General features: G+C 46.8%; 1 protein-coding gene across 1 annotated transcript in view; it reads right to left on the bottom strand.

Annotated features, from left to right (window-relative positions):
* CPLX2 (complexin 2) overlaps positions 1-6234 on the bottom strand; it is an 82449-nt gene extending 76215 nt beyond the window's left edge. The window contains exon 1 of the mRNA XM_012466341.3: positions 6130-6234. The gene's annotated coding sequence lies outside the window, so the exon portion shown is untranslated. The remainder of the gene's footprint in view (positions 1-6129) is intronic.
* Between the last annotated feature and the right edge of the window lie 6664 nt (positions 6235-12898).

The following is a 12898-nucleotide window of genomic DNA, read 5'->3' as shown; positions in this document are numbered from 1 at the left end:
ACTAGGGAGGCTGAGGCAGGAGAATTTCTTGAACCCAGGAGGCAGAGGTTGCGGTCAGCCAAGATCACAACCCTGCACTCCAGCCTGGGTGACAGAATGAGACTTTGTCTCAAAAAAAAAAAAAGAAAAAAAAAAAAGAAAAAGCACATTTGCTGACCATCTGCTACGTGCCTGTCATTGTGCAAAATGACCCAGTGAGGCCTGGCGGTATTACCCCCATTTTACAGATCATGAATTTGAAGCTCAGAGTCATGGTGAGATTTGCTCAAGATCCTCCAGCTAGGAAGGGCCAGGGCTGAGGCTCTGTCCTGTTGGAGAAGCGTCTGGCCCCACGCCCTGCTCTGCGGAGGTGTTCCTGACATGAGAGCCAGGGCTGAGTTCCTCGGAGCCTCTTGCCATTTGCTGCTTGAACTGCAAGACTCTGCTTGCCCGCCTGGCTGTTGCAGCTTCCCAGGAGTCAGAGACAGGAATTCTAATGGCTGTTTTTTTGCGCAACACAAAGGCCTGCCTCTTGCAAATATAGAGACACATTTTCTCTGCATTGGCAATTACCATACTGAATGTCTGGGGAACGGTTTGCATCTGCCAGGCACTTTACCGAGATTAACTTCTAAGCCCTATGCAGCAATGCTTGTTGCAGATTGAGGGGGCAGCAGGAAAAGCGTGGGCAGCGGTGTCTTTGATCACAGGAGAGCCTAGGATTTGGAAGGGCTTGAGACCCCACGTCAACGCCTCTGGAAGTTTGGTTTATTTTCCTGAGAGTGATTTCTCCATTGTACTGAAAGCACTGAGCTTCTAGAGGATTCAAGGTTTCTGACGTTTCCTGGCCCATTTGGCTACTGATTCAGCAATGTAGTCCACAAATATTTACTGAGAACATCCTAGGCATTATTCTAGACTCCGAGGATGCAATGATGGGCCAAAATATATTACTGCCTTTGCCCTCCTACAGATATTAACTCAGTGGAGGAGCCGGAGGACAGAGACTCCTGCCAATAACTGGCTGTGTGACTGCGGGTTAGTTCCCTTCCCTCTCTGGGCCTTTGGATTTTATCTTCCTCTCTTCTCTGAAGCCCCTGCTTAAAAGTCTTCAATGGCTCCCCATTGCTTACAGAGCAAGGTGGGCATCTCTGGCCTGGGATTCGAGGCCCAATCTGGGCTCTAGTGGACACTTCTTGGCATGTGCACCCGTCTCGCCCATCTCCATTTTGCTCCTTTTTTATTTAGAATACTCGTACTCATACGGCACATTCTGAGTGCCAGGAATGTCTGAGTGCTGCACATATTTTAACTTGTTTAACTCTCACAGAAATCCCTTGAAATAAGTATTTGGACTCATCATCTCCACTTTAAGAATGAGGACATCGAGTCACACATGGGTAAACAACTTGCCTAAACCCACACAGCTTCTCAATGGCAGGGCTGGGATTTGAACCTAGGCAGCCTGGCTCCTGGGCCATGTCCTCCACGGCTACCACACACTGCCCCTCGGTGCACCTGTGCAGCAGCCTTACTACTCTCCTTTCCCAGGTGTGATCCCACATCCATTGCCCACCTCCATGAAGCCTTCCCTGATGCTTCCCAGGCTGACTTAAATCTTCTTGTCTCTCCTCACAATGGCAGCCCTTAGCTTGGGCTACGGTTGGTCTTGTTTGCCTATTGTCTCCTTAGCTGCATGCTGACCACCTCCGCATGGGAGAGGCTGTGTCTCACCCTTCCGGCCTCAGTGGCCAGCTCAGCACCCCCATATCATCCACTCTCCACACAGCAACAGAGGCATTTTTTAAAAACATCCAGTTTTTTTTAACACCCCTCTGCTTAAAGCCGTCTGGCTACCATCCATTACATTTAGAATAAAAGCCTCAATCCTGACCATGGCCTAGAAGGGCCTGCATGATTTCCTCCCTGCCCCCTCTCTGCCCCTGGTGGCTGCTGTTCTCCCCTCATTCACTCCACCTCCCATCTGTCCCCCTGCAGTCCATGCTCACATTAGGGCTTCTGCCAGAGCTATTTCCTCTGTTTGGAGTGTGCTGCCCCATGTTGTCACACGACTGACTCTTGTTATTCAGTGTCACCAGTTCACACAGGCCTTCTCTATCCATCTGTCCATCTATTTTAACATTTGCTTTTCAATGGTTATCAATGTCTGTGCCTACTGTAAGTCTGTAAGCCCCATGAGAACAGGGATCAGCAGTGTCTTGTTCTGCTACATCACCATTACTTGGAATCGTGCCTGTCACAGAATAGCCATTCAATGAGTAAGCATCTTGAAGGAAGACGAGATGTCCACCAAGTCCCTTTGGGATCTTATATATTGCAGTTCAACTAGTTCCAGGTAACATAATGCATCTAAGTCGGTCTCATCCCAATCTGATAGCTGGGATAATTTCATAAGCTGGGCTATATACTATCTTTGTCACTTTTCTATGTCTGGACTGAAATCACACTCCCAGAAGCAAGACACTTGTATTGGCTGTTCTCTGCTGACTTTCCTTCACCAAGGATGCTAAGAGCTCCTTGCATGTACTGTCAATTGTCTGCCTAAGACTTGGGGAAACTTGTGAGACACTGCTCTCCCCATTTGGTAAGCAGAGGATTTCTTAAAGACTGAAAAGGCTGACTTGCAGAGTCAGAGTCCCAGAGCCCAGTCAGGACACACATACCCATCACGGCCATCACATTTCATTAGTAACAGGGAGACTTTATGTTCCCAAAAGGCACAAGAGCTCTGAGTCCTGCCAGGACCTGAGTCAAACACCACTCATTTAGCACCTCTAAGGAGCTGAGGTCTGTAACTGAGGAGAGTGTGTAGCCAAATTCAGGGCAAATGGGAAAAGGAAGGCTTTATGTACATCTGGTTAAGGCAAGCAGGGCTGGCAAAAATCCTCAGAAATGAGATCTGGGCTTCTGACTGCGCAGCCTTTTGCTAATGAGAACTAAGGGGCCAGCTGGGAGGTTAGCATAGCAGCCAGAAAGAAGGTGCCACCAAGATCAGGTTACTTAGAAAGTATATGGGAGGGGCTGGGTGGGGTGGTTCATGCCTTTAATCCCAGCTGCATTTTGGGAAGTGAGGGAAGAGGATCAATTGAGCCCAGGAGTTTGAGACCAGCCTGGGCAACATAATGGGACTTCATTTCTACAAAAATAAAATATAATAATAATAAAATAGCTGGACATGGTGGTACACACCTGTAGTGCTAGCTACTTGGGAAGCTGAGGAGAGAGGACCCCTTAAGCCTAGGAGTTTGAGGATGCAGTAAGCTGTGATTACACTATCACAGCTATAGTGATTAGACTATATATATAGTGTAATCTATATATAGTGTAATATATGTATAGTGTAATATATATATATAGTGTAATCTGCCATATATAAATATATGGAAGAGAAACTTGCAAAGGGACCTCAAAAACCAAGACGAATTGTCATACATTGCCATCTTCTTAAGAACCAAGAAGGGTATTTTTTGCCCCTTTCCTTTTCCTCCTTCCAGCCTCTTTGAGCTAGAGAAGAAAATGGCATCCCAAGTTTATGAGCTCAAAGATCTTGGTTCTGGTCTCTGCATCATGGAACTTTGGGCCAATTCTTCTCCATTTTTGACCCCTCTCTTCCTCATTTGTAAAATGTGGCTGGTTGGCTTGATGATTTCCAAATCAATGATTTCCATAATGTTAATCTTTCTAGTCTTAGGAGCTCATGATTCAGATTACTTTGAAAGGGAAGCTCTCAGTTTTTCCCTATGGGGTTTGATTCATCTTTAGTCATTGGCCTAACGCCCCAGGGTAGGCAGTGGACATGAACAATTCTGGCATGGTAAAACCTGTTGAGGGTTGATGTATCCCTTGTTTATTTCTGAAACAATTTCTTTTAATGCATGTGGCTTATCACTATAGTGTGGCTTCTCATTCTGCAAAGGACAGAAATGTTCAGAACGGATTGAGGAGGGAAGGTCATGATTTGAGTTAGTGACTTCCAAGATGGTCTAGTATCTGAATGGCAGAAGTTGTGCTGATGTTAAAATCCCTCTGTATGAAATGATGTGATGTCTTGGGTTTGCTTCCAAATAAGTCAGTGTGTGTGTGTGCATGCGATGAAAGTGAATGTGGGTGTGTGTGAATTGGGTGTGTGTGATGAGAGTGGGTGTGGGTATAAATGAAACAAAATTGGCCAACTGTTGAAGCTGAATGATGGGTATGTGGGGGGTTATTATACTATTCTTTCTATTTTTCTAAATATGTTTGAAGAATTCCATCATAAAAGGCTCTTTGGAGACTGGTTCCAGCCTTTCTCTCCACTCTCATTTTTCAGACCACATCCTGAGGACTCTCTGGCACAGTAACATTGCCTTGGTGGCTGGAACTTCACATCTCTCGACCTTGACACACAGCTGTATCCGCCTGGGGTCCTTTTCTTCGTCTTTCCTTACAGTTCGTGACTCCTGCTTCTGAGATCCCACAGCCCTGTTGCCTTGATACTTAACATATTGCAAGTGTTTGTTTTCTTTTCTGGCCTGTGACCTCCTCAATTTACTTATTTGCCTCCCCAGTGCACAGCCAGTGCCTGGTATATAATAGGTCCCCAGTACAAGTTTACAGAAAGGATACTAGCAGCCATGGGATCTACCGTTTTTTAAGCATTTACTATGCGTCACTAAGCTCATTAAATCCTCATCCAAGTGGGCATTATTAATCTTCTCATTCCTCTTTAATAGCTGAAGATAGTCTCAGAAGGTCACTTGCCCAAGGTCACATGCTAGTAAGTAAACCACTCTGCTATTCTCCTTGCATCTGGGATTTTAAGAGTTCTCTACGAATGCTATGCAACAGGCCCAGGAGTTAAGAAGCCTGGGTTTTAGGCCCAGCTCTGCTACTAAATTGCTGAGTGACCTTGGGCGAATCACCCCTGCCCCCTAGGCCTGGTCTCCCACGGAGACAATCAGTGATCTAGAGTGTCACGTGATCTAAGGGCCCTCCCAGCCTCAGCTCTCAGAGAAAATGTTTCTCTTCCACGTTTGCTTTCCTGCCGCAGAACTGGCTTCCCTTTTTGGGAACCTCCTGGCTTAACCGACGCCCTCAACCTCTTTTCTTGCTAATTGCAACCTCTCAGGTCTAAGCCGAGTTCTCAACCTGCTGTCTGGGTCGCCCCCTCCCCCATTCCTCCTCGGCGGTCTGGGATTTCTCTGGGGGTGGGTCGGGACCCGGGGCGTGAGGGAGAGAGGGAGCCCGGAGCTACCCTGTTCGTGAGGCTTCCCCGCGGCTTCTCGGCCCCCTCCCCCTACGGAAACTCTGACACTTTCTAGGGATGTTCCGGGTACAGCCGGAGTCAGTGATTGCAGCTGCCAGCCGCGGGCTTCTGTGCTGGGCTCTTGGAAGTCTGCGGTTCTGAGCTGGGGTGGGGGTGGGGATCTGGCGGGAAGAAGGGGCGGCGCACTCCTTCCTTCCCGCCAGGAACTCAGCCTAGGCCCAGCCCGCCCAGCGGAGCCGAGACCCTTCTGTGCCTGCGTCCCCTCCACCCTCTTGCCCACTCTTAGCTGGGGCCCGCCATTGCACGGCCAGGCCTCAGCGGACGGCAGACCCAAGCCGGAGACGCGCGGCTGTGCTAGGCCCCTGCCCAGCTCGCCGGTGACAGAGCTCTGGGAGAAGCCGAAATCCCCCATCGGTGCGGCCTCACGCCACCCCCCGGCGCTCTGCAGGCCCCAGCCCCGCGTCTTTGTTCGCGGTTCGCTGTGCAGCCGGAGGGAGCTGTCCGCCGCCGCTGTGCTGGCGCGGGGAGCGGCTCGCGGGGGCGAGGGACGGTCCTTAGCGGCCGCGCGGAACCCGGGCGGAGGGTGCGGAGGAGCCCTCCAGGCCGCCGAGGTCCGCTGCTGTCCGCAGTGCTGACCCGGGAGGGACCCCCGCCCGGCGCGGGAGCTGTCCCCGAGGTGGTGCTGAAGCGAGAAGCCCGAGGCGCCCTCTGCCTCGCCCCGGAAGAGCCGCCCGCGGCTGAGAGCTCCAGGGAGGGGGAGAGGCCGGAGGAAGCCGCCTTCTGGGAGCTCTGGAGCGCGGGGCCTGTGGCCGGGGTCTCTCCACCAACCGCTCCCGCGGAGGACAGTGGCTCAGCCACAGGGAGCGAGCGCGCGTTCTACGAACCTGTTGGAGGCTGCAGCTCCTCCGCGGCCGACCAGGGCGCCCGGGACCGAGGTTCTGGCGCGTTTCTCCCTCCCCCTCTTCCTTGACTCCTCCGCCGAGGCGCTCCCTCCTGCCTGGGCTAGCACACGTGCACGCGGGGGGCGCCGAACCCCGCTTCTGTCTGCCCCCAATGTCGGCAGAGCTGTAGGGCACAGAGCCCAGAGACTTCCCCCAAGGGCAGACCCGCTCCCAGGGAGACCCAAGCTTACGGAGAAAGGAGGCGGGGGCTGGCGACGGAGACGAGAGAGGGCGCCTGCAGAGGTGGCCGCGAAATCAAGGAGACATGGGAGAGTTCCCACACAGGCAGTTCTGCCCTGAAGTTCCGATGACTTAGGGGTCTGTCGCTAAGGCATCTTGACTTTGCAATATCTTCCCCCCTCCATTTCTGTGACCAAGAACTAAATGCAGGTCTACCTACCTGATCTGTTGCAAACTCCATTCACTGGGCTGACTGCCTTTAGTACCTCATTCCAGGCTGTCTTTTACTATGTCCCAGGGAAAGCTCTCCAAACTAACTTTTTTATGAGGTATTTTAAGTATTTCACTAGCAAGACAAGCTATCTGCCTATCATGACAGAGGACCACTTATTCAGAACAGGCTCACCCCAGTGCCTAAGCACCTGCCCTTCCCTTTGGCCGAGACTTTCTCCCCTCCTTACTACTTTTGCTTTATCTGCAAGTGAAACATCCTCATTTTCCAAGCAAATTTTCCTGGCCCCCTAAGTCACAGTCAGTGACTCCCTCCTCTAGGATCCCTCAGCCTTTACATCCCTCCACCACACTTCTCATCACATTGTGTTACTCATGCACCTCTACTCTCAGTTGCCAGGCTTATAAAAACTGCTTCCATATTTTATATTTCTCTGTACCTTCATCTCCTAGAGTGGTGACTGGTACACAATAGATGTTGAGTTATATCTGCTGAATGAATGTACACATGAGAAGCAGAGGTCAAAATAACTTCCTTTTCTTCATGTTATTGCTCATTTGATTTCTTTTTTCCTTCCTTCCTTCCTTCCTTCCTTCCTTCCTTCCTTCCTTCCTTCCTTCCTTCTCTCCTTCCCTCCCTCCCTCCCTCCCTCCCTCCTTCCTTCCTTCCTTCCTTTCAAGATAAAGTCTCACTGTGTCACCCAGTTGGAGTGCAGTGGCGCGATCTTAGCTTACTGCAACCTCCGCCTCCCAGGTTCATGCGATTCTCCTGCCTCAGCCTCCAGAGAAGCTGGGACTACAGGCACGTGCCACAATACCCAGCTAATTTTTTTGTATTTTTAGTACAGACAGGATTTCACCATGTTAGCCATGATGGTCTTGATCTCCTGACATCATGATCCACCCGCCTCGGTCTCCCAAAGTGCTAGGATTACAGGCATGAGCCACCGTGCCCAGCCCGATTTCTAGTTTTTAAATCACAGCCTGCAAAGCTCCACATGCAGCATCCGTGTCCAATCGTCCTGCCTCCTTATGACCAACTCTCCCCTGACTTATAAATTCCTCCTACAATGGCTTTCATTTTGTACCAAGGTGATGTTAAAGTTTTTGTTTTTAATTTTATTTGCTGTTTTGTCTGCTTGGGACCCTCATCATCTTGGTCTTTAATGGCAGAATACTTCTTGTCATTTGAATTTCAGCTGAAATTTTACCTTGTCAAAGAGGCCTTCTCTGGTCACCCAGCTAATACTTGCTACCCGAATCACTCTATAACATTACCTGTTGTGTTTCTTCTTTTAGTACTTATTACTTCCTGAAATTATTGTATTTATATGTTTACTTGTTTATCATTCACTTTTCCCCAACTAGAATTCAAACTCATCCAGGGCAAGGATCCTGTCTGTGAAGCTTACTGCAATGTTCTCAGTGGTTAGCATTCCGAGAGGAACTGATCTTACACCGATGTATCAATAGTCCCTTTCTCCTTGGAAAGGCTTGAGCTACTGTGCAGGTCATTGTAAAATCTTCTATTTGGTACAAATCATCCAAGAATGTTTAAGCAAAGAGGATCACACTGATACTCCATGAGAGAGGGAAGGAGAGAAAGGAGAGAGCCCTTTTACATAGATATGTGGCTGTGAAGTGACAGACCTGGACCATAGCCCCTTTACACCACAGATGGCAGAAGCATAGCAATTCACTCCTACACACCATTTAAAGTCATTTCACATTCAAGATCTCACTTGATATTTCTGACAACATTATCTGGTAAGCATTATTCTCCCCATCTTACGCCAAATCAACTGAGGCCAGAAGAGGCAGATAGACTTGAACAAGGTCACACAGCTTGTAAATACTGACACTGTTCTTGATACAGTGCTACATGTTGGTGATCTAGAATTATGACATGACTTCTGAATTTACCAGTAGTAGGAGACCCAGGCACACAAACACTGGATTATAATACAATTTGATAAATGCTCAGCAGTGATTCTCAAGCTGGAGAGGGATGGGGTAGGGTGGGGAAGAGGTGGATATAGGCTGTCAAAATCAGAATAAAATGGAAGTCTTTTCAATAACAATGATAAGTTGTTGAGTGCTTCCCAGGTGTCCGGTATGGTACTGTTTTATGTTCTTTGTCTCAACTAGTCATTCCTTCTTATTCCTATCCCCTTTTTACAGAGGAAACTGTCTCAGGGAAGTTAAGAACATGGCCAAGGTCATGGAGTTGGTAAACAACTGAGCTGGGGCTTAATCTGAGCTTTTTTGACTCGAAGCCTGAGCTCTTAATCATTATGCACCTGAGACCTATTGAATCTGAACTTCTGGTGAGCAGGAATGGGCCTGGGATTTGAAGATGATTATTAGGTCATCCTGATATATCTCTGCCTTTACTGAGAAATTCTCACAGAAGGGATGAACACTGCCTGTTAGGAGGAGTTACAGGAGGGTGAAATTGGACCTTACAGGATTAAGTGGGGTTTTACAGGCAGACAAAAGGAGGAGAATATGTCAGATAGAGGAAATAGAATATTTAAAAGCGTTGGGGTGTGAAAATGAAGGGACTGCTATAGGTTAGGTGTGGATGACTGCAAAGCTGATGTAGGGAATAGGGGTTGGAAAATTAGGCAGGAATTGGTTTAGACTTGGCTGCCATGCCTCTATTCCATAGGCAGCAGAGCACTGCTGAACAACTGCTTTTTTTTTTTTTTTGAGATGGAGTTTAGCTGTTGTTACCCAAACTGGAGTGCAATGGCGCGATCTCAGCTCGCCGCAACCTCCGCCTCCTGGGTTCAAGCAATTCTCCTGCCTCAGCCTCCCAAGTAGCTGGGATTACAGGTGCGCACCACCATGCCCAGCTAATTTTTGTATTTTCAGTAGAGACTGGGTTTCACTTTGTTGACCAGGATGGTCTCGATCTCTTGACCTCGTGATCCACCCGCCTCGGCCTCCCAAAGTGCTGGGATTATAGGCGTGAGCTACCGCGCCCGGCCTGAACAACAACTATTTTAACAACTGCCATCACCACCTGATCATCCCCACAGCAACAGCACTGGATCAATATTTTATAATTTGCAAAGTGTTTCAATAGTGCACCATGCCTGTGAGCTTGTTCTCATTGTCCCCTAGCACCTAGTAGAGAACCTGACACAGTGTAGGTGCTCAGGACGTATTTGTTGAAGAGGAAAAAAATTGGACACAGGTGGGAGTCTAGTTTAGAGGCTGCTGCAATAATTCAAAGGGATGAGAAGTATCACTTAATCCAGGAATGCACAACTCTTTGGACTACGGACTCTGGAAAGTTGAAGTGAATTGCCCCTTATCTCTGAGCACTTTGGGGAGCCTGGCATTTCGCTCTCCAAATGGTTGAGGAATAATTGTAACAATTTTCTCCAATACACAGAAAAGCATATTAGCACCTAGGCAACCAACGCCCAGCTAGGTCAGGATTTCCTCTGTTGTATATATGCACTTTATGTCTTTGGCTCCTGGATTTTGGGCCTGATGGACTCCATTATATGGCAATAACATTATATGCCATCATTTGTTTCCATGATTTAAAGAGCAATCACCATGCTAATGAAACAGTCTTGGCACAAGAACTAAAATCTACCTTCTGTCTCTTCATCCCTCAGGGAAGTCCACACAGACCCTGGTAATGGCTAACTTATAGAGGGCTGAATTGTATCAGGGACCTTTAAAGCCCTTGACATATATTAACTCTATGAGGTAGGTATGACTCTCATCCCCACTTCGCAGATGAATAAGAAAGAAGTCAAGAGATTTGACCGAGATTGTACTCTGACAGAGGCAGCCTTCAATACCTGTCTGCTTGATTTGAAAGTCTGGACTGGACGCAGTGGCTCATGCCTGTAATCCCAGCACTTTGGGAGGACAAGGTGGGTGGATTGCCTGAGGTCAGGAGATTGAGACCATCCTGGCTAACATGGTGAAACCCCGTCTCTACTAAAAATACAAAAAATTTAGCTAGTCAGGGTGGCACATGCCTGTAGTCTCAGCTACTCGGGAGGCTGAGGCAGGAGAATCATTTCAACCTGGGAGGCGGAGGTTGCAATGAGCTGAGATAGCACCATTGCACTCCAGCCTGTGCAACAGAGCAAGACTCTGTCTCAAAAAATAAAATAAAATAAAATAAAATAAAATAAAATAATAAATAAAAGCAAAATAAAATACACCCCACTATACAGTATATACACTTTCATACTTGGCTTCTTTCTTTTGCTTAGTATTATGTTTCTGAGATTCATCTATGCTGTTGCCTGTGTCAGCAATGTTATTTTTCATGCTGTGTAGTATTTCACTATATGAATACACCTCAGTTTGTTGACGGAGTTTTTCATTGTTTCCAAGTTTTGTATAAAACTTTTGATACATATATGCAAGCATTCTTGTCAGTTGTTTTCCCAGAAGTGGAATTTCTGGGTAAGGTATGCATATATTTAGCTTTAGTGGATACTCCCAAACAGTTCCCCAAAGTGGAGATGCAAGTGTTTTGTTTGTTTGTTTGTTTGTTTTTTGAGACAGAGTCTCACCCTGTCCCCCAGGCTGGAGTGCAGTGGCGTGATCTCGGCTCACTGTAACCTCTGCCTCCCAGGTTCAAGTGATTCTAGTGCCTTAGCCTCCTGAGTAGCTGGGATTACAGGCACACACCACCATGCCAGGCTAATTTTTTTTGTATTTTTAGTAGAGATGGAGTTTTGTCATGTTTCCCAGGCTGGTCTCAAACTCCTGAGCTCAGACAATATGCCTGCCTTGGCCTCCCAAAGTGCTAGGATTACAGGTGTGAGCCACCATGCCCAGCCAAGGGATACCGGTTTTAATCCTATATGCTGGGTATGAAAGTTCTAGTTGCTCATCTCCTCACCAACACTTAATATTATCAGTCTGTTTTTAATTTTAGCCGTTCTATGAATATTTAGTGATTCTAATTTTAATTTACCTAATGACTAATGAAGTAATTTTCCACGTTTGATGATTATTTGTAAAGTACCTGTTAATGACTTTTGTCAACTTTTCTATTGTGATACATGTTTTTTTTTCTTGATTAGTAGGACTTTTATTCCTATTCTGAATAGGGATCCTTTGAGATTATATGTATTGTAAATATCTTCTCCCATCAGGTGGTTTTCCACTTTCCCTCTGTTGGTGGTGTCTTTTGATAATCAAAAGTCACTAATTTATTGAAGTTTAATTTATCTATTTTTAAAGCACTTTTTGTGCTCTGTTTAATTTTTGCCTATCCCAGATTATGAAAATATTCTTTGTTATCTTATGGGATCTTTATTGTTTTACTTTTTATATTTATATTTGTAATCCACATCAAATTTATTTTAGTATATGGTGTAAAGTATTGGTTAAGATTTTTTTTTTACCCATATGGCTACCCTATTGATACAGCACCATTTATTGAAAGAAAGACCATTTCCCACTTCTGCTCTGCGTACTATCTTTGTTATAAATCAAGTACCCACATGTTTTCGTCCATTTCGTGTTGCTGTAACAGGATATCTGAGGCTGGGTAATTTATAGAGAAAAGCGGTTTATTTGGCCCACAATTCTGGTGGATGAAAAGTCCATGCTTGGGCAACTGCATCTGGTGAGGACCTCAGGCTGCTTCAATTCGTGGTACAAAGTGAAAAGAGAGTGGACATTGCAAAGAGGTCACATAGTAGGAGAGGAGACAAGAGAGGAAAACAGAGGAAGCCAGACTCTTTTTAACAACCCACTCTCTGGGGGAACGAATCCATTCCTGTGAGAGCAGGAACTCATTCACCCCTGTGGGAGGACATAAATCTATTCATGAGCCATCCTCCCCAATGACCCAAACACCGCCCACTAGGCCCCACCTTCTAACACTACCACATTGGGGATCAAATTTTATCATGAGTTTTGGCAGGGAGAAAGCACACCCACACATCCAAACAAGCAGCAGCACCTCTGTGTGGATCCAATGTGGCTTTTCAAAGTAGGAGCCAGATCAAGTTACTAGCCTCTTGCTAAACATTTCTAATGGTGTCTTTCCTGTTGAACTTAGAGTGAAATCCAAACTTCATATCATGGCCTTCCAGATTTTGCATAATTTGGTGTCACCTATTTTATTATTCCATCACTTACCCTGTTGCTCACTCCACACTAGCCGCAGTTTCTTCGCATACCTTAAACACATACCTTTTATTCTCAGCTCTGGGACTCAGCTCCTTCCAGCAGTGCCTATTTTTCAATATTCAGGCTTTTGTGTCAGTGTTTATTTCTCAGAGAAAGTTGAACTGCTTGAGTTCTC

The sequence above is a fragment of the Aotus nancymaae genome, unplaced genomic scaffold (assembly GCF_030222135.1).
Source record: "Aotus nancymaae isolate 86718 unplaced genomic scaffold, 86718_ANA_hifiasm-v0.15.2.pri h1tg000015l_1, whole genome shotgun sequence".
Classification (NCBI taxonomy): Eukaryota; Metazoa; Chordata; class Mammalia; order Primates; family Aotidae; genus Aotus; species Aotus nancymaae.
The sequence above is the reverse complement of the archived record's forward strand: the minus strand, read 5'-3'. Positions and strand labels throughout refer to the sequence as shown.